Here is a 20,442-nt window from a genome sequence, read left to right on the forward strand (position 1 = left end):
TCTGGACAGAATCTCAGAAGAAGGGGCAAGCCATTTAGGACCGGGATGAGGAGGAGTTCCTGCACTGAGGCTGATGAACCTTTGGAATTCTCTAACGCAGGGGGCTGTGGAGACTCAGTCGTTTAGTATGTTCAAGACTGAGATCGATAGATTTCTGCAAATTAAGAAGATCGAGGGGTACAGGGATAGTGCTGGAAAACAGTGTTGAAGTAGAAGATCAGCCATGATCTCACTGGATGGCAGAGTGGGCTCGAAGGGCTGAATGGCCTACACCTGCTCCTATTCCTTATGTTCTTGTGCCACTGGAAACAGTTTCTCCTTATTCACTTCTTAAAACTGTTCATGATTTTGAACATCTCCATCAAATCTCCTCTTATTTTTCTCTGCTGTAAGGAGAAAAACCTCAGCTTCTCCAGTCCACATAACTGAAGTTCCTGATCCAGGGTATCAGGGGTAGGGGGGAAACCTCTGGTCTCAAGGAATTAAAAAAAAAGGGAAACTGGTCATTTCAAGTTTAAACTATCCACTGTGCTGCAGGTCCTTAGCAACACTGAATATGAGGGACACTTTGGTATCCCTTGTGGTCAAAATTGTAAGTGCAATTGAAGGAGAAATGTGTTGCATCATGCAGTTTCCTCCTTTTGCATATTGTGATCCTATGCCTATCCACTTCTCGTGGATACGAAGAAAAGGAGCAGTAACCCAACACTTCCTGCCCAAATTACACTAGATTCCTGATGCAACAGCACAGAAAATTCAAGACCAAAGTTTCCCTTTGATAGAATGCAGTAATGGTGCAGTTGTACTGTCTGATACAGCAAGTCACATTGATATATCTATGCTGGCATAAAGGTGGGCTTAAAACAGAGCATGGTAAATGATCAGTATGTGGTATATTTTATATCTTTATTGAGCATGCACATATAATAGTAAAGTTCAAAAATGACAGCATGTTATAAGCACAGAAGCAAGGCAGTCAACCCACAAAGCCTGCATAGGATCTACATGCTCGGAGTTCTTACAGAGTACTTTCACTTTACAGTTACTGCTGAAGAAGCAATGATTCAAGGGAAAACTTATCCAATCACTCATATTGGAAATAAATGTAGAATTAAGACCAAAAACATCTCTTCTGGCTGCCCAGTTGGATGGCAGGAAGAAAAAGAATGGAATGTGGACGTAAGTTTTGCGACTTGTAATCTTGTTTTGGAGGCTTCCTACAATGTCTAACAGGAAGCTAAGATGCACTTTGAGCTGAAATTTCCTCTGTAGTGAGCAGAGCTGATCCAGCTTTTCCTGTTCATCCTGAACCTGAGATTACGCTAGGCCCAAATGTTTATTGATCTCCCTTGTTCAGTGTCCCGGCAAATCAACATCAAAAACAATGATCTTTTGTTTGCCGCCTGTGGGAGCTTACATAATGGTGTGTGTAAATAATGCTATTTACTAATAACTATTTTTTAAGAGACATTTTACAAAAGGAATTCATTGGTTGTAAACACTTGTGACAGCGTGTTATTATAATACAGGCCTGTTTCTTTGTTTCTTTACATCACTGTTTTGCCCTCTTCTCTTACCTTCACCTCCATTTCTTTATCATTCACTACACAATGGTGTAATGGTAGTAATCTAGATACCCAGGGTAATGCTCTGGGAACCCACATTCGAATACCAGCAGGGCAGATAGTGAAATTTGAATTCAGTAAAACATTCTGGAATTAAAAGTCTAATGATGACCACAAAGCCATTGTTGATTGTCGTAAAAACCCATCGGGTTCACTCATGTCCTTGAGGGAAGGAAATCTGCCGACCTTACCTGGTATGGCTTACACGTGAGTCCAGACCCACAGCAATGTGATTGACTCTTAAATGTCCTCTGAAAGGGCCTAGCGAGCCACTCAGTTTTCAAGGGCAATTAGGGATGGGCAATAAATGCTGGCCTAGCCAGCGATGCCTACATCCCGTGAATGAAAAAAGAAAACTATTGCACTATATTTATTCTTCCTTCTCCTTTTACTCTCCTTTTGTTCTCTCTCTTCCACACTCACTTCCGTCTCGCAGCCTTGCTGCCATTCTCCCCCCGCCTCTGACCCCACCATCTCGCGGCCTCCTATTTCTGTCTCCGCCCTTTGCCTACCTCTCTCTCTCGCTTCTCACTTTCTCTCACTCATTTTCTCTCTGTCTAGTAGTAAGAGGGTTACATTAAATTGTTGACATCATTGCATTCAATTACTTTTTGTTTTTGGCTCTTTAATATGTATCATTTTTTCCATTTTCGTAGTAAATTTGAATTCTGTTTGCAAGAAGTAACTTATAGCTGGATGTAATTTAAGGAAATGAAACATACTAATGGAGTTTTAATCTTTCACAGAACAGGCCCATTGCTATCTTGGAGAAAGACAAACTATTAAATTGTATTGAGCCTTGTATAAATCTACAGTATCATGCGATATGGCTTAATTGCACTGCAATAAAACATACATTGGTAAAATATACATACAGATGCACAAAACACAATCAGGTAAGATTAAAGGGGGGAAAATCATTAAATGATATTTAATTTTATTTTTAATATTCAGTAATTTCTTCTGTTCTAATATTCTTCTGCTTATTATCAATTTAGGTGGATGAGTTCAGCATTTACTTTAAAGGCAAGTATCAGTTTGGATTTACATTACTGATTATTTGAAATAGTGATGTACTAAATATTGGACATATTATATTTATCATAGAATTTTCAGTACAGAAACGGGCCTTTATGTTGTTTTTTTAATGCTCCACACAAGTCTCCTCCCACCATACTTTATTTCACCCTGTTAGCATTTCATTTTCTTTTTGAGACTATTGTTTTCATATGAGTAAATCAGATATGGCAAAAAAAAGGACAAATAAAATAACCTAAACTAAACCCCAGCAGGGATTTCCGACTGCCATAAGGATGTGAAGGTGACTACATGGTTGCAAAGCTCCCACCCATAGAAGGGGATAATATTATTTAATACTTAAACAGGGTCAGAGAGTTGAGATGATGGCTCAAAACAGGAAATTTAACCAGCAACTAAAAGTGTTTTTACCACTTGCTATTTTTAATTCCTCTTACGTCATTTAACGGAGGTCTTGTGGCACAGTAGCATCAGTATCTCTAGGCCAGAAGCCCCAGGTTCAAGTCCCGAGCCAGGACTTGTTGGCCACAGAAGGAGCATTTATGACCTGGTTCAATGGACTGATAATCAGCCAAGAATCCTTTCCACTATTTCCCAAAAGAGGTTAAAAAAACTGCATTTAACTAGGATGTGACTACATTTATACAGGGTTGCGTTTGAAATGTTGTCCAAATATAGCAAACGTATCATCAGACATATAGGAAAAACCGCTCAAGGAAGCCATAGATATTTGTGCTGCAGCACTATATCATGGTGATCTAGACCCGTCACCGTTGCACAGTTGCAACTCGCACCGTTGAGTTCAGCTTTAATGACACCATGTATGCCCAAGTAGATGGAGCTGCCATGGGATCCCCTTTAGACCGAGCTCTCACAAACACCTTTGGGTTCCACGAGAAATGCGCCTTCGATGGAATGACATCCAACATCCAACCTCCTACCCCTAGCATTTTTTCGTTATGTAGCTGGTACATTTGCTATATTTAATTCTGCAGCTGCAGGTAAGAATTTCTTTACACACCTAAATGGGCTCCATCCTGCGCTCAAATTCACCTTTGAAAAGGAGCAGTCAAATGAGCTCCCTTTCCTCAATGTACTAGTTGAGAAATCTGCCTGCGGTCTACCGCAAGCGTACACTTACAGGTCAATGTACAAGTTAGGATTCCTACAGTTCCACATGCTATAAAATTGACCTTATCAGCAACCTTGTATAATGCCCGTCATTTGCTCAGTTGGCAGACTTGATGCTGAAATAGGGCGCATCAAAGCCATCCTGTGAGATAATGGCTACCCTGATCAAATCACTGCTCACTATATATCGTGCAAACTCATTAATGGGCCTAAGTCCATCACTTTTTGGCCCTGACAAGTGCTCAGTCTACTTTAAATTACCCTGGAAAGGGTAAGGTATCTCAAAAATTTGAGCAACAGGTGAAGCCATTCTGGGCTGTACAGGACAAGACAGGAACAAATGTGGTGAAATCAGTCATAGGGCCATGTCATGATCCAGCAAAAGGAAACATAATCACAACTCAATTCCAAGGCCAAAATTTTCCGTTTCACAGAATCACAGTGCAGAAGAGGCCCATCGAGTCTGCACTGACACGTAAGAAACATTTAACCTACCTACCTAATCCAATTTACCAGCTCTTGGCCCATGGCCTTGAATGTTTTGATGTGCCAAGTGCTCATCCAGGTACTTTTTAAAGGATGTGAGGCAACTTGCCTCCACCACCCTCCCAGGCAGTGCATTCCAGACTGTCACCATCCTCTGGGTAAAAAAGTTTTCCCCCACATACCCCCTAAACCTCCTGCCCCTCACCTTGAACTTATGCCCCCTTGTGACTGATCCTTCAACTAAGGGGAACAGCTGCTCCCTATCCACCCTGTCCATGCTCCTCATAAATCTTGTACACATCGATCAGGTCACTCCTCAGTCTTCTCTGCTCCAACGAAAGCAACCCAAGTCTATCCAACCTCTCTTCATAACTTAAATGTTTCAAACCAGGCAACATCCTGGTGAATCTCCTCTGCACCCCCTCCAGCGCAATCACATCCATCCTATAATGCGGTGACCAGAACTGCACACAGTACACCAGCTGTGGCCTCACTAAGGTTCTATACAACTCCAACATGACCTCTCTACTTTTGTAATCTGTCCCTCGATTGATAAAGGCAAGTGTCCCATATGCCTTTTTCACCACCCCACTAACATGCCCCTCCACCTTCAGAGATCTATGGACACACACGCCAAGGTCCCTTTGTTCCTCAGAACTTCCTAGTGTCATGCCGTTCATTGAATATTTCCTTGTCAAAGTACTCCTTCCAAAGTGTATCACCTCTCACTTTTCAGGGTTAAATTCCATCTGTCACTTATCTGCCCATTTGACCATCCCGTCTATATCTTCCTGTAACCCAAGACACTCAACCTCACTATTAGCGACCCGGCCAATCTTTGTGTCATCCGCTAACTTACTAATCCTACCCCCCACATAGCCATCTGTGTCGTTTATATAAATGACAAATAATAGGGGACCGAGCACAGATCCCTGTGGTACGCCACTGGACACTGGCTTCCAGTCACTAAAACATCCTTCTGTCATCACCCTCTGCCTCCTACAACTAAGCCAATTTTGAATCCACCTTATCAAATTACCCTGTATCCCATGTGCATTTGCCTTTTTTAAAAGTCTCCCATGTGGGACTTTGTCAAAGGCTTTGCTGAAATCCATATAAACTACATCAACTGCACTACCCTCATCTACACACCTGGTCATCTCAACAAATTCAATCAAATTTGTTAAGCATGACCTTCCTCTGATAAAGCTGACTATCCCTGATCAAACCTTGCCTCTCCAAGTGGAGATAGATTCTCTCATTCAGAACTTTCTCCAATAGTTTCCCTACCACTGACGTGAGACTCACTGGCTTGTAGTTCCCTGGCTTATCTCTATAACCCTTCTTAAATAGCGGAACCAAATTAGCTGTTTTCCAGTCCTCTGGCACCTCCCCCGTGGCCAGAGAGGAATTAAAAATTTGGGTCAGAGTCCCTGCGATCTCCTCCCTTGCCTCACTCAGCAGTCTGGGACACATATCATCCGGACCTGGAGATTTGTTCACTTTTAAGCCTGCCAACACCTCCAATACCTTGTCACTCCCTATATCAATTTGCTTAAGAACCTCATAGGCGGGTGGGTGGAGCAGGAGCGGATGCAGCCGCACTGCCATTTTACGTGGGTGGGCCCATTAAGGCCCGCCCAGTGCATTTCTGACTCCCGTGGATAGCGGGTGTGTGCGGGTGGCGGTGGGGTGCACAGACCACCGGGTCCAATGGTGACCCGCCAGTCCGTTTAAAGGGAGGCCTGGCAGCCTCCTGTAGGCTGTTCGCTATGGCCACCTGGAGATCCAAACGCAGGGAATCTGCTCAACAGAGCAATCTGGAGGGAAGGGCAGAGGAGCAGGGCAGGCTGCAGGGTCTGCCACAGGAGCAGGGCAGGCTGCAGGGTCTGGCACAGGAGCAGGCCAGGCTGCAGGGTCTGGCACAGGAGCAGGCCAGGCTGCAGGGTCTGCCACAGGAGCAGGGCAGTCTGCAGGGTCTGGCACAGGAGCAGGGCAGGCTGCAGGGTCTGGCACAGGAGCAGGCCAGGCTGCAGGGTCTGCCACAGGAGCAGGGCAGGCTGCAGGGTCTGGCACAGGAGCAGGGCAGGCTGCAGGGTCTGGCACAGGAGCAGGCCAGGCTGCAGGGTCTGGCACAGGAGCAGGCCAGGCTGCAGGGTCTGGCACAGGAGCAGGCCAGGCTGCAGGGTCTGGTACAGGAGCAGACCACATGTGTGCAGTCTATAGCACCCTGGATGCGGGGGAAGCCAACAATGGCTGCGAAGCCTCTGGCTCGCTGTGCCTGACTTGCCTGTTCGCAATGGAAGTGGATGAAAGTCAATGCCCATCTGAACAGAGCGTCTGTGACCTGCTTGACACAAGTGTGGACAGCTGATTGGGAGACACCGCAAAGATCACCGAGCCTTGGAAGGAGCCAGAGGCATAGAAGTTGAGGGCAACTGTGACCTTCAGAGCTGCTGGCATGGGGTGTCTGCCCACATAGGAGAGATCTCAGGGCCTATTATCTGACAGATATAGTTCACTGTTTCCCTTGACAGTCAGGGCCTCCTTCAGCACTGCACCTCAGTCATTTTGAGGTAGCTGCTTCACTGCAGCAGGATAGTGGTGTCTCCTGCGGCCCCTTCCACCTTGGACTTTCTCTTGGCCCAGCGCCCCTTGTACCTGTGCCTGTACTTCCAAAGGTGGCTCCCCTGGAGGCTGGCTGTGCACTCCTGGCCTCTTCCTTATTCTAACCCTCCCTCCTCAGAGGAGCTGCCTCCAGTGGACATGTCGGAACCCCTACCCAGGCTAAAGGGAGGTGTTCGGAAAGCTGCAGGCCCGATAAAGATTCCTGACTGAAGAGTGCTGACCTGAAGGTTCAAAGTACACAGAAAGCTGCTAGAATTCATTCTAAACTGCTACAGATCTCACAGGCACGTTTAAAACACTTGCTGCAGTAAATACTCTCAGAACAGATTGACAACCCCACTGAGCCCTCTTATCCCGCCCGTGGATGAGTTTTATTAAAAAGTCTCTTACCCGCCTGCCCGTTGCGCCTGTGCGCCGAGCCACGGGCGTCTGAAAATCGGCGTTGATTGCCGAGTTAAGGGCCTTAATTAGCTCGTTAATTAATGGCGGGTGCATGTCGAACTTCATCGTGTGCCCACCCAACGAAATATCGCGATGGCGCGCGGTGATGTTGGGGCGCTCGCCAGACATCACCGCGCGTCATTTTACGTGCTGACTTGTGGGGCCCACCTTCCCACGTCAAGCAGAAAATTCTGCCCCAAGTGTTTATCACTGACAATCACTTCACTTACTCTGGCCACTGGGAAGCAGAAGAGAATAAGAAATAGGAGCAGGAGCTGGACGTACAGCCCTTCGAGCATGCTCCACCAATCAATAAAATCGGGCAGATCTTCTACCCTTCCCATCCTCATCCTAAATCCCTTGATTCCCTTTGGATCCAAAATTCTATCTATCTCTGTCTTGAATATATTCAACAGCATGAGCATCCAGAGCCCTCTGGGGTAAAGAATTTCTTCTCGTTTCAGTCTGAGCTTTTGACCCCTTAATGTGAGAATGTGACCTGAAGTTCTAGACTCCCCAATCTGGGGAAACCTTCTCCCAACATCTACGCAGTCAGATCCCTTAAGAATTTTAAATGCTTCAATGAGATCGAGGTCTGAATTTTAACCTAAAAAAAAATACAGGTGGGGTCGGATGGGGTGTTAGGATCTGAAGAAACTGTATCCCCACCCAGAAGCAACTCCAACACACCCATTTCCAGCTTTAACTGAAGCGAAACCACTCTTAAAAGGCATCAGGAAACCTGGCAGCTTCACTGAGCCGTAAACATGGTGGATTCAGGAAGTGATTGTCTTCACCCTTACCCCCCTGATCCAAGTGTCTGCCTGAGATGGCTTTGCAATCGGGCATCCTCCCCACTTCTGTAAGTTTCCCTGACCCCCTCCCCACAGACTTCTGATACACTCCCGGCCTCCAAACATCATCTTCGTGATCACCAGGTCGACCCCCAGCATGGCCTTACCTGCTACTGGGGGCCTTTATTGACTGACATTCCACCCATTGCAGGCCCAGCCTGTGATTCAGGCTGACTTCTGGGTGGGAAACTGATTAGTCACTTCACTGACACACACTGTGGAGTGAAAACTCAGTGTGCAGGGGAGCCCCACATGTGACTTTTTGACCAAGTCGTTCTCTGTGGGTCAACCAAGTAAAAGGTCCCTGTACCTCTTTTCTTCTAAACTCCCAGGAATGTAGGGCTAGCCTACTCTGTCTCCCTGGAAGGACGGTCCCCTCATTCCAGGAAACAGTTTAGTAAATCTACGTTGCACTCCCTCTGAGGCAAGTATATCCTCCTTCAGGTAAGGAGATCAAAGCATTTAGGACTAGGAGTAGTATAGATTCTAGAAGAGGCACATTGACACTGTCAGACTGCGGGGAAAAGGAATAATAAGAATACGTACATGTAATAAATGTAGGAGAATACGTTAATTTAACAGAAACTGCTGGAAATAATCAACAGGTCAGGCAGCATCTGTGGAGAGAAAAAACAGTTAACATTTTAGGCCTGTGACCTGTCATCAGAACATCAGGTCATCGAACTGAGACGTTAACTCTGTTCTTCCCTCCACAGACGCTGCATGAGCTGCTGATTATTTCCAGCATTTCTATTTTTATTTCGGATTTCCAGCCTTCTCAGTATTTTGCTTTTGCAAGTTTATTTGACCTTTGCCTAGAAAGTTTTTCTTTTGTTGATTGAAAATTAAGTAGCAATAAATCGAAGGAAGAACAGCTATTGTAACTGAGATGGTGTTGATAATGGAGATGGTGTAATGGTGAATCAAAATGGTTAGTTAATTGGGTTTATTGAGGTACACAAGTGAATCTCTCCTCTGACAGGCTGATGTGTTGTCCTTCAAGCTGCCACAGTTTCTCATTGTCCTGATTTGCCTGTAGTGGGCCTTGATCTTTTGGGACTCAGTTGACCATCCCACTCTTGAGCTGGTTTTTGGGATGGCCCAATTATTGATTTTGCCATGTCCACTGTTTTAGGATGGCTCAGTTGGTAGCACCTTGCTTTCTAGATTGCATATTAATACATTCTAGAAATATTCCAGGATTTAGCAAACATGCTACCAATTTATGAACAAGCCGGTCCCAAAACAGTAATTTGATAATGTCCAGACAACCTGTTTGAGGTATTGTGTCAAGATATAATTGTTGGTCAGACACTGGGAGAACTCCCATGCTCTTTTCCGAGTGTTGCTGTGGGATCTTTTAACACCCACCTGAGAGGAATACAGGACCTCAGTTTAACTTCTCATCATAAGGCAGTCCCTTCGAATATTGTAGCACCCTCTCTGTACTGCACTGAAATCTGAACCTAGATTATATGCTCAAGACTCTGGAGTAAGACTTGACTCTAGTCTCTTGCCGAGGTGAGTCCCATCACTGAACAAAAACTGACACTTAATGTGAAAGGAACAACATTTATGAGAGTTCCTTATTATATTGAAGCAAGTCCTATCTCTTCATTCTAACTAGACATGAACCTTAGAACAGAGAAGCAAGGGGGAAGATTTGTTACTTAGGACAGTTTAGAAGGAAATTGAAATATAGAGTCAAGTAAAGTTTGAAAAAGTGCATCTACACAGAAATTATTACCTTCTTCTGAATTTGTTAATTGACCAAAGGTGTTTTTAATCCACAAAATAATATTTTTTCCTTTCTAGCAGGTATGCAGGAGCAGGTATCTTCCTTTCCAAACCTGAGAACAGTTACTCCAGGTAAGCTCTTTGCAATTGTTTCTGGGCAGACTACTGAATTCCTTATACTTCCATAGTGTGATTTCCATTCATGATTAATCACACATTATTTTTGTTGTCTCTTCCATACAGAATCGCAAACATCAGAATTAAAAATGGAGAAGCATAAACATATAGGTAAATCACAAAAATCTAAATCTTATAATTTATAAAAGTAAAGTGGAAGTGTTTTGTGCTATTGCTAATTGACATGCCATATCTATATCAATGTTAGACAGTTTGGTTTTAGCAATAATGGAGTTTTGGATTGTTAGTACACTACAATAACCACTAGGCTATCACATCCCCCTAATAGGATCCTTAAGCAAAAGAGAATCAAGTGGTAAATTAAATTTAACACAGAAAAATGCAGTCTGTTGGTGTTATGATGCGACAGGTGATGTGTGCCAGGCGGATCAAATCCACGAGGAAAAATTTATCACGTGGGCACGACGATTTTGCAATTTGTATTTTATTTCAAGAGGCGTGCCCTGAATTCAGTGGTAATAAGTCCACCAAGACTCTAGAGATTTTTTACAAAATTAATTTAGACACTTATTAACAAAAGAAAAAATTTCAATCACATACATAATTCTACAAATTACAACTATAATAACTCCTAAAACGCCTAATTAATCTGGCTTCCAGTTACACGTAGTTAAGACAACAGTGAACAAAAAAGTTAGATTTTAAATATATTCCAGCCAGTTAACATGATACCCCGGACAGTAGAATTCAAAATGGCTTTTCCCAGCTTCAGCTTCTATATACATCAACTTAATGCACAACTACTGGAGGCTTTTCACACTTCTAGTAAATCTTACAATGCCTTTCTTCTTTGACATATAACCTCTTGTCCTTTATACATCGTTTTCTCTTTTAATGCAAATTCCATTGTTCCCACATGTCTTTGGAACTTTACCTTTCTCATAGTATTAGCACCATGAAAAGCTTTATATTATCAGTAACCTTTGGGAAAAATAAACACACTACTTGGTCTAGCTTCTCTGGCTAGATGTAACATCCTACCATCTCTCTGAAATTTAAACCAGCCTGATTTATTTAAAAATGCAAATTCTCCTCACTTTACTTTCTAAAGCTTCAGCCGTGTTTACACATTTAGCATTTCAAACCCAGCTTCTTTTGATGAATCAAAAGCCTCCAGACCAGCTGTCTCCAATTCAATTAAATCTCTCTCTCTCACACAGTCTCACACACCTATCCAAACCCCACTATTAACCTATTTTTTACAATAAATCACAATATTATGACAACTATTATATTTTCATGACAGTTGGTAGAAAGACACAAAGTGATTTGGATGGAATAGAATTGTATGATTCAGAAAGTGATATGGGGGTATTGGTGTACTGGTCACATCAATGTCTAGACAATATATTAAGACAAGTAAATAGTTATGGTGTAAGCCCCAAAATTGTGCACCTAGCAGGGTATCTTATTTGATAGGATTGGAGATTTGGCCGCAGAGGTCTACATTTAACAACAGCGCAATTTTTTTTCTATGCACAAGCCTCCTTGTTTAATAAGCATATTTGTTTACACTCATTCTAATTTGCCGCTTTTCTTCAAATACTTCCAATGGCACTGACTACCTGATGCCCCACTCTTCATTCTTTTCCCCCCAGACATTGGTGGCTTTCCCCGTGTGCCCCATGGAGCCTTACTTTCTATGTTGTCCATTTTGCAGATTACTTTCTATGTCCTATCCTTCTACTCTGATCTACATGTCTTGGTTTATGTCATCTGCACTCTTCTTCCATTCTCCTCCTCCTTCTCACAAAATATGTATAAACCAATTAAACTTTTCTTCAGCTGGTTGAGCAGGACTCCCACCAATTATGATTTTAGTGCTCTTTAATGTGCTAGCATCACCAAATTGGGGAATATAGTTAATACTGAGGAAGACTGCAACAAAATACAAGGGGCCAAATTATATGCTCCAACGGCAGGTTTGAAGGCTGTGGGGGGGCGGTGGGTGGGGGCCACCTAAAATCCGGTGGGCGCTATGCCCACCACCTACCTACTTTGCCTTTGGGCCTATTGAATCCCTTAATTGGCCTTATCTCACCACCGTCATTTTTATGCCGTGATGCGGGGAGTGGGGAGGGGGCGCAGAGAACTCACTCTAATCAGGAAGCCTGGCAGATTTGCAGGCACTTTGGATCCAGTGGAGGCACCCGTCCTCCGTCCCCCGCATCGTCATTCGATCATAACCCACCAACCCCCTCGTCGGGGGCCTGCCAACCCTGCGTAACTGTCAGGCCGTGCTCCACAGTGAGGTGGACTCCCTATTACCCCAGCGGTGGCCACTGCTCTAGGTTGTGTTGCTGGGACTACAGAGCTGTCGGACAAACGATTGACTGGCAGCCCTTGAGAGAGAGTTAAACTGCTGTGGGGCAGCTGTCAGCATCGTAGACGGGTTCCCCCTGATTTATTAGCTGGGTCTGGGGACGACTGCACCCCATTAAATCCAGCCCAAGAAGACGTTATCAATTTTACAAAATGAGACTGTAAACGGCGAATGAATTGGGGGGAATAATGAGGCCACTAACTTCTTGGAAAAATAAGGACTTGATTTTCATGCATCCATCCCGGCTAGAACAGAGACAGGAGGGATTTAAAAATGGTGGGCAGGACCTGATTCCAGGATTCCCGCATCCATTTGCAGTATGTTTTTAGTGGTACATGAAAAGAGTGAATAGCGAACTTGACATTGCTAGCTCCATTGCAGGTGTGGGAATTTCAGAAACCCCTCCACAATTTTCATGGAGTTGAGCCTACTTTGGTAGGCAACATAGATTACAGCATTTGAAATGAGTCATGAATCATGGGGCAACCCCAATCTGGAGTTGGGAACCTTTTGACAGTTAAGTTCAAAAGGTGTTGACAACTTCACATGTCATAATATCGTGATGTATGATAAGTTAACTGTGTTTTATTACTGTAATTAATGATAGGGTTTTGTTTAGAGAAGGTAAGTGACAAATTAAATTAACCAGCAATGTGAAAGTGGAAAGGTTGTTCAGATGCTTTAGAGTACATTATCCATTGGATAAACTGCTCTTTGGCATTCACAATATTGTGATTCAGATTTTAATGTTTCAGTTGGTCCCTGTGTTTTAATCCTTACATTGATTGACCAGCCCACCATTTGTTGAGCTTTTAAAACAGCTGAACAGATGGCTGACATCTTTGGTTGAGAGCCCAGCCATCTGTTCAACCTTTGAAGCAGAGAAACAGATGGCCATCTGTTCAGGCTACTTCAAAGGTTTTGGTGTATTCATCTCTAGATGTCTTGACAAAGTTCTGCAATAGAATCTGATTATTCATGCTTGGCTGAGCTCCAAAGCCACTAATGGAATCAACTCAGCAGGAGTTGTTATTACAGGTGTCAAGGGAACCGTAAGCTTTATTTTGACTAACAGTTTTATGAACATTTTAAAGAATGTTTTTCGGAGTGGTTTTTGAATGACATTGTTTATTTTGACAGCTTCATGACTTCAAAGACTTCCCAACGTTAGGGCACAAGAGTTCTATACATAGTGGATACTGGGTGACTGAGCATGGGATGGGTGAGTGAACATGGGCATGGAGGGGGCATGAGTTGGGTGAGTGGGAAAGGGGGGTATAAATGGGTATGGGGGATGGTCAGTGTGCATGGGAGGGTATGGGGGAAGAGTGGGCATAGGGGTACAGAGGGGGCATGGTAGCATGTATGGGGGTTATGGAGGGGTGAGGAGCTCATTGGGGGGGTGAGGAGAGTAGGGGTATGAAGTTTTAGGGGGCCTCACACTCAACTATTAACCTAGATCTATGTCTCAGGGAACGGAGGCGGGCCTTCTAACCTGCCCGCCTTCATTCCCACCTCCGTCCTGCTTCAGGAAGCAGCAGACCCAACTCCAACTTGCCTGTCACCCCATGATGAAAATGGCATGGGCGGCCACTGCCGGGCAGGAGGCAGGATTGTAGCAGTGGAAGATGGTCTGACTCATGATTCTGGCCTTGAGGATAGGGCCCAAGAGTCCAAATTAAGTAGATAAATAAATGGACTTGGGATGCAGAGACACAAATCATTTATGCTTTTGGAAAACAAGGAAAAGTAGCAAACAGTGAGAAGGGTAGCAACAGAGTTCAGGAGGATGTAGTGGTAAAATGGGTAGGCATATGGCAGATACAATTTCATGCAGAAAAGTGGGAAGTGATGCTTTTTGGCAAGAAGTTTGAGGAGAGGCAATATAATGTAAATGGAACAATGTTAAAGGGAATGCAGGAACAAAGTGGTCTGGGAGTTAAAGTACACAGATCTTTAAAGGTGACAGGATTAATTGAGAAGGTTGTTTTAAAAAAAACATACAGGATCCATGACTTTATAAACAGACATAGAGTATAGAAGCAAGGTGTTTTTTCTAAACCTTTTTAAAATCACTTGTTAGCCCTCGATTGGGCAATTGTGTTCAACTCTGGGCACCAGGCATTTTAAGGAGGATGTCGAAGGCCTAGAGAGAACGTAGAGGAGAATTACTAGAATGGCACCAAGGATATGCAACTCCACTTACGTGAGATGGGAAAACATGGAGTTGTTTTCCTCCTTAGAGCAAAGAAAATTAAGGAGAGATTTGACAGGTGTTCAAAATCATGAAACATTTTGAAAAGGTGAATAAAGAGCAACTGTTTCCAGTCGCAAAAGAATCAGTAACCAGAGGGGTAAGATGTAAGCTATTGGCAAAAGAATCAGGCGAGGTGAGGAGAGGGCTTTTTTTCCAAATGGAGCAAGTTATAATGCTCTGAAATTCACTGCCTGAAAGAATGGTTACATCGGATTCAATTTTAACTTTCAAAAGGGAACTGGACAGGTATTTGAAGCAGGGGAATGTTATAAGGTTATAGGGCAAGGGCTTTTTTAAAAGAAATGCAGAGGTATGATGGACTGAATGGTCTTGCCCTGTGCTGAATTGTTCTATGGTTTGGAAGTAGCAATGCAAGTTGCAAAGCCATATACAAACAAAATGCTGGGATTCATTTATAGAAGAACAGCATTGAAAAGCGGGGAAGTTAACATATAAAGAACCTTGGAGGACTGTGCACAGTTCTGGAGAAGGGTTTTCAGTCCCACATGGTTTCCCAGCACCATTCTGCCCCTTGAGCTATTTTCCCGGAGGTAGGGTGGGATCTCGAGGGCTACCCACCCACAAGGCATGGGTAGCTAATTATCAGGAATCAAAGGCCTATTAAAGTGTTTTAACAGATGCCAGCTGAAATTTTCCAGTCAGCCTGTGGGCCCTTTGAGTCAGTGGAAATTTGGCCAGCTGCCTGGAAGTGGTCTCCCAGCAGCAGACTGGAAGGCAGCACTCTAGGCAGGTTTAGAGGTCTTCCCCACTTGCCTGGCCACTGCTGTCACCTCAGGTTGCCCTCTATCTGGCAGCACCCTCACTCTGCCTTACCTGAAAAGACAGGTTGCCGCTCCTTCAGTGTTGGAGGTCCTCCTATTGGACCTTCAGCTTCAAGAGCTCGCCTGCCGCCCTTAATTGGACAGCAAGCTGCTCTTTGGCAACTTTTTGGACAATTTGGGGAAAATCATTGCTGGGTGACTGTTTCCCACATCTTTCAGGATTGTGATCTCTCCCAATGCAGCACCCAAAATTCTGCCTCTGGTCTCCATATTACAGAAAGGATTTGGAAGCACTGGAAACAGTGCAAAAAAGATGTGAACGAATAATCTCCGGACAGAGAGGGTGCAGCTATCAGGAAAGGCTTAACATGCCAGGGCGCTTTTCTCCAGAAGGAAAGACTGAGAGGTGACCTGAGTTCTTTAAAATTATGAAGGGCTTCAAAAGGATGGACTTAAAGAAGCGGTTAATATAAGATGGTCACTAGTAAATCCAAGAAGGAATTTAAGACAACTTGTTCACACAAAGAGAGATTAGAATGTGGAACTTGGCACCATATGGAGTGGTTGAGTCCAACATCATAAATGCATTTAAAGGAAAGCTTGATAAGTACATAAGGAAGAAATGATTTGGAAGATTTGTTGATGGGGCGAAATGAAGGTGGGAGGAGGCTTTTCTGTATATTTGTATTTATGAATACAGACACCTAAAAGTGAGGGATGTGAGTGGCATCCATCTTCTTTAAAAAAAAATGGTTACAATGTTAGATTGAAATGAATCAACTGTGTACTCAACTTCACCTTCCAATAACAGCCTCTACTTGACACTTCCATTTACCACCTCAAGCATGACAAGACCTCTGGAGTAGGGTTGTTAGTCTAATGTGAATTTACACTAAATTAGGATCAGTTTTTCTGTTATTGACTGCCAAATGGATTTCAAGTAGTGTTTTTACAACCAAGCATCATCTATGAATCAGAAAATTGTGGGTTCAAGTCCCTTTCCAATGACTTGAGCATGTGAGCTACTGCACTGAAGTATCAGCTTGAATTGAGGAAACGCTGCAATGTTGGAGATGCCATTCTTCAGATGAGATGTTAAACTGAGGTTCCATGCACTCGCAGCTGTGCATAAAAGATTCCACAGCACAATTTGAACAAAAGCGAGGGAATTAGTTCAGTATCCTGGACAATATTCATCCCTCAACCAACATCACCAAAACAAATTATCTGGTAATTTATCTCATTGCTGTTTGTAGGGTCTTCCTTTTGTGCAATGGGGAAGTGGTAGTAATGACACTGGACTACTAATCCAGAGACCCTGGACATGGGTTCAAATCCCATTACAGCAGCTGGTGGAATTTAAAATTTAATTAATAAATCTGGGATATAAAGCTAGTCTCTAATGGTGACCATACAACAATTGATGATAGTTTCAAAAAGCCATCTGGCTCATTAGTTTCCTTTAGGGAAGGAAATCTGACATCCATGCCTGGTCTGGCCTACATGTGACTCAAGACCCACAGCAATGTGGTTGATTCCTAACTGCCTTCTGAAATAGCCCTAACAAGCTACTCAGTTCAAGGACAATTATGGGTGGCAACAAATGTTAGCCTTGCCAGTGATGCCCACATCACATGAAAGAATAAAGAAAAAAAATTGGCTGCCATGTGCCTGTATAATAACAGTGACAACACTTCAAAAAGTATTTAATTGGTTGTGAAACATTTTGGGATGTCTGAGGATGTGAAAGGTACTGAATGAGTGCAAGTTCTTTGGTGTCATCAAGTTTCTTTGCGTGTGTGTGTGTGTGTGTGTGTATATATGTGTATGTGGGGATCAAGGAATCCTGGCATGAAAACAACCTGTTAATTTTAATATATTCTCCAATTGTTTTTCTTTAGGTATTGCCATATCCATTGGGATTGCAGTTCTAATTTTTATCTGTCTGATTGTAGTTCGAATTTTTATCTGCCTGATAAAGGTGAGTAGGACTTTAAGAATCTTGAACCATGACATTTTCTTTATTTTTGGAGGACTATATCTATAGTGTTCTAAATTATCTGTTTTGCAACATATTTCATTCTGGGCTACAGACCAATAGTGTATGAATATCAATTTCAGGCTGGTATAAAAGCAGATTTGATAAAATCTCCCTCCTTCAAATATAGGGACTTCATATCTGGAACTGAGGAGTTCACCTGCTCCATGAGTTTCCAGCTATTCATTTCAGACAAAATTGTGTGCACAGCAACAGAATTCCTGGGATGTCTTCCAGGCAGAAGAGGCTCCTCATCAGGAGCACGATTTTAGTTCATTCAATTCATTGTGATGTTGCCGAGAGAGAATTCTCTTCTGTTCGTTCTTTGTTTGAAATTCACCAGCAAGTTGGTGAATAATAGCAAATTGTTTTGCAACAGGCATTTTCACCAGTGTGGAATTATTGAATACAGTATCACAATAGTTGCATTTAATCCTAAGATTGCTAGTCTACTGCTATAACCAGTAGGTGACCATACGTCTGAAGGTCATTAACCAATGAATGAGACAAATGGGAGGTTAAAATTTATGATAGATACAAAGCCTAGAGTTTGAATTGGGTTCAAACCTGAGTGTAATACAGTACTCTGCACACACCCAATGAGGCTGGTGGCAGGTCCACAGCACATTTGTTTTGTTGGCATGGTGGGAGGGCAGATTTGGCCTGATTGGACACTCACTGAGTCCCTGGGCGGTGGGCTGCTGACACTCTAGCGAGGCACACTCCTGCTCATCGGCCAGAATTTTACATTGGGCGTGCGGGCGCGCGCCCGACATGCCCAAGTGTAATACGCATGATGACGTCGGGCATGCGTCCCAACTTCACCACGCACCATCGTGATATTTCGCTAGGCCGGCACGTGATGAAAATGGAGGTGCGCCCGCCATTAATTAACGGGCCAGTTAAGGCCCTTGAGGCACCAATTGTCTGGGAGTTTACGCAGCCCGTGCGATTTTTCAGGGCAGATGGGTAGGCCACATTTTCAAAAACCTCATCCACGGGCGGGAGAAGAGGGGTGAGTGGGCTCATTAATGCAAGTTATTTGTATTTTAGCTTATAAGTTGCTACTGTTTGATTGTGTGAACAGGACATCTTCATTTCGCTTCAGAGCTGCTTTGACAGAAATAAAAGGCTTCAGTTCAGGCCCCTGGAAGATTCATACCACTTGGATCCTTCCAGGTATCAGACAGCCTTCACTTACCCTGGGAATGGGGATTGTGGTCTCCGCTAGAGATACCTCTTCTGAGGAGGAAGAGCGGGCCAGAAGGGGGAGGGGGGCAGGTGTCCCTATTCAGCCTCCAGGGGAGCGACCTGTGGGAGGACAGACGCAGACACAGAGGGCGCAGGGCCAACAGGAAGTCCAAGGCGGAAAGGGCTGCAGAAGACGCCACTATCCTGCTCCCAGGGTTTATCGGTGGCAATGCAGCTACCTTAATATGTGTGAGGTGCGGTGCCAAAGGAGGCTCCGCCTCTCAAGGGCAACAGTGACCTCCATCTGACAGATGATCGGCCCTGAGATCAGCTCCGACAGTGTGGGTGGACACCCCATGCCAGTGGCGATGAAGGTCACACTGGCTCTCAACTTCTATGCCCCCAGCTCTCTCCAGGGGTCAGTGGGTGATCTTTGTGGAGCCTCCAAATCAGCTGTCCACAGTTGTGACAAGCTGGTGACAGACATGCATTGACTTTCATTCACTACTGCATGGACGAGGCCAGCCAGGCTGAGCGAGCCAGACGATTTGCAGCGATTGCTGGGTTCCTCTGCATCCAGGGTGCAATTGACTGCACACATGTGGCCATGAAGGTGCCAGTGGGTGAGCTGGGTGCCTTCGTCAACAGGAAGGGATTCCACTCCATGAACGTGCAGATAATGTGTAACCATAGGATGCAGATTCTGCAAGTCTGTGCAAGGTACCCAGGCAGCTCCCATGAAGCCTACATCCTGAGACACTCACAGGTGCCAAGGCCCTTCAGTGCTCCAGCCCAGCTTGATGGATGGCTGCTGGGTGATAAGGGCTATCCCTCAAAAGGTGGCTCATGACGCCTCTCCACCATCCAAGAACAGAGGCCGAGCAGCGGTACAATAGAAGCCATGCCTCCCCAAGGATGGTGATAGAGAGAGCCATAGGTCTTCTGAAGATGTGCTTCCGATGTCTGGCCTGTTCAGCGGGCGCACTCTAATACCCCCCAGATCGTGTGTCACTGATATTGGTTGCAAGCTGTGCTCTCCACAATCTGGCGCTGGAAAGTTGGGGGGGACACAGTGGAGGAAAAAGATGACGCAGCTGCTCTGGCAACATGATGAGTCCAGTAGTGAGTCCGAGGACAAGCACAGTCAGGAGAATGCTGAGGGGATAGACGTTGATCTGGGCAACCTCCAGGGAGGCAGAGACACCCAGGAGCTTTGATCCAACGCTCCTTCAGCTAACCTACCAAATGAGAACCACCACCACATGCCAGGACTGCAGGCTCCATACTCGATGCCTGACAGGGACATTTTCTTCGTGAACAATATGCACTATGTGCCATTTCGATAAAGTTTAATGAGAAACAAGTTACTCATAACATCATGGGTTACCCTATGCCTGCAGAACTAATGAAGCACTCAGAGGCTTGTTGTACAGAAACACATTTAATGCTGTGGTGCCTGGCATACATAATAAAAATTAAATTGAAAGGTGTTATTCATCACACCAAATAATATTTAACGTAAAACTGGGGGAAAAATATCACCAGTGGTAAGCCCGTGTTGTGCTTAAGATGCTTTTAAGTTTTCGCTTGTGGGTGCTACATCTAGGTACCTCCCCCCACTCCTCGCTGGCACTGGCATTGGAGGCAGCCTGCTCTCTCTCTGTTGGCCTTGCTGACCTTGGCGGGCGTCCTCTGGCTTGTGCTGGCCCCGCC

The 20,442-nt window shown here is 44.4% G+C and overlaps 1 long non-coding RNA gene across 1 annotated transcript; it reads left to right on the plus strand.

The window, feature by feature from the left end:
• Positions 1-10,006: 10,006 nt before the first annotated feature.
• On the plus strand, positions 10,007-17,481 carry LOC144673582 (uncharacterized). The gene is made up of 3 exons (XR_013574385.1): positions 10,007-10,072; positions 10,184-10,228; positions 17,402-17,481. It is a non-coding gene; the product is annotated as an uncharacterized LOC144673582 (long non-coding RNA).
• Positions 17,482-20,442: the final 2,961 nt, after the last annotated feature.

This window comes from Cetorhinus maximus, chromosome 3 (assembly GCF_964194155.1).
Source record: "Cetorhinus maximus chromosome 3, sCetMax3.hap1.1, whole genome shotgun sequence".
Taxonomy (NCBI): domain Eukaryota; kingdom Metazoa; phylum Chordata; class Chondrichthyes; order Lamniformes; family Cetorhinidae; genus Cetorhinus; species Cetorhinus maximus.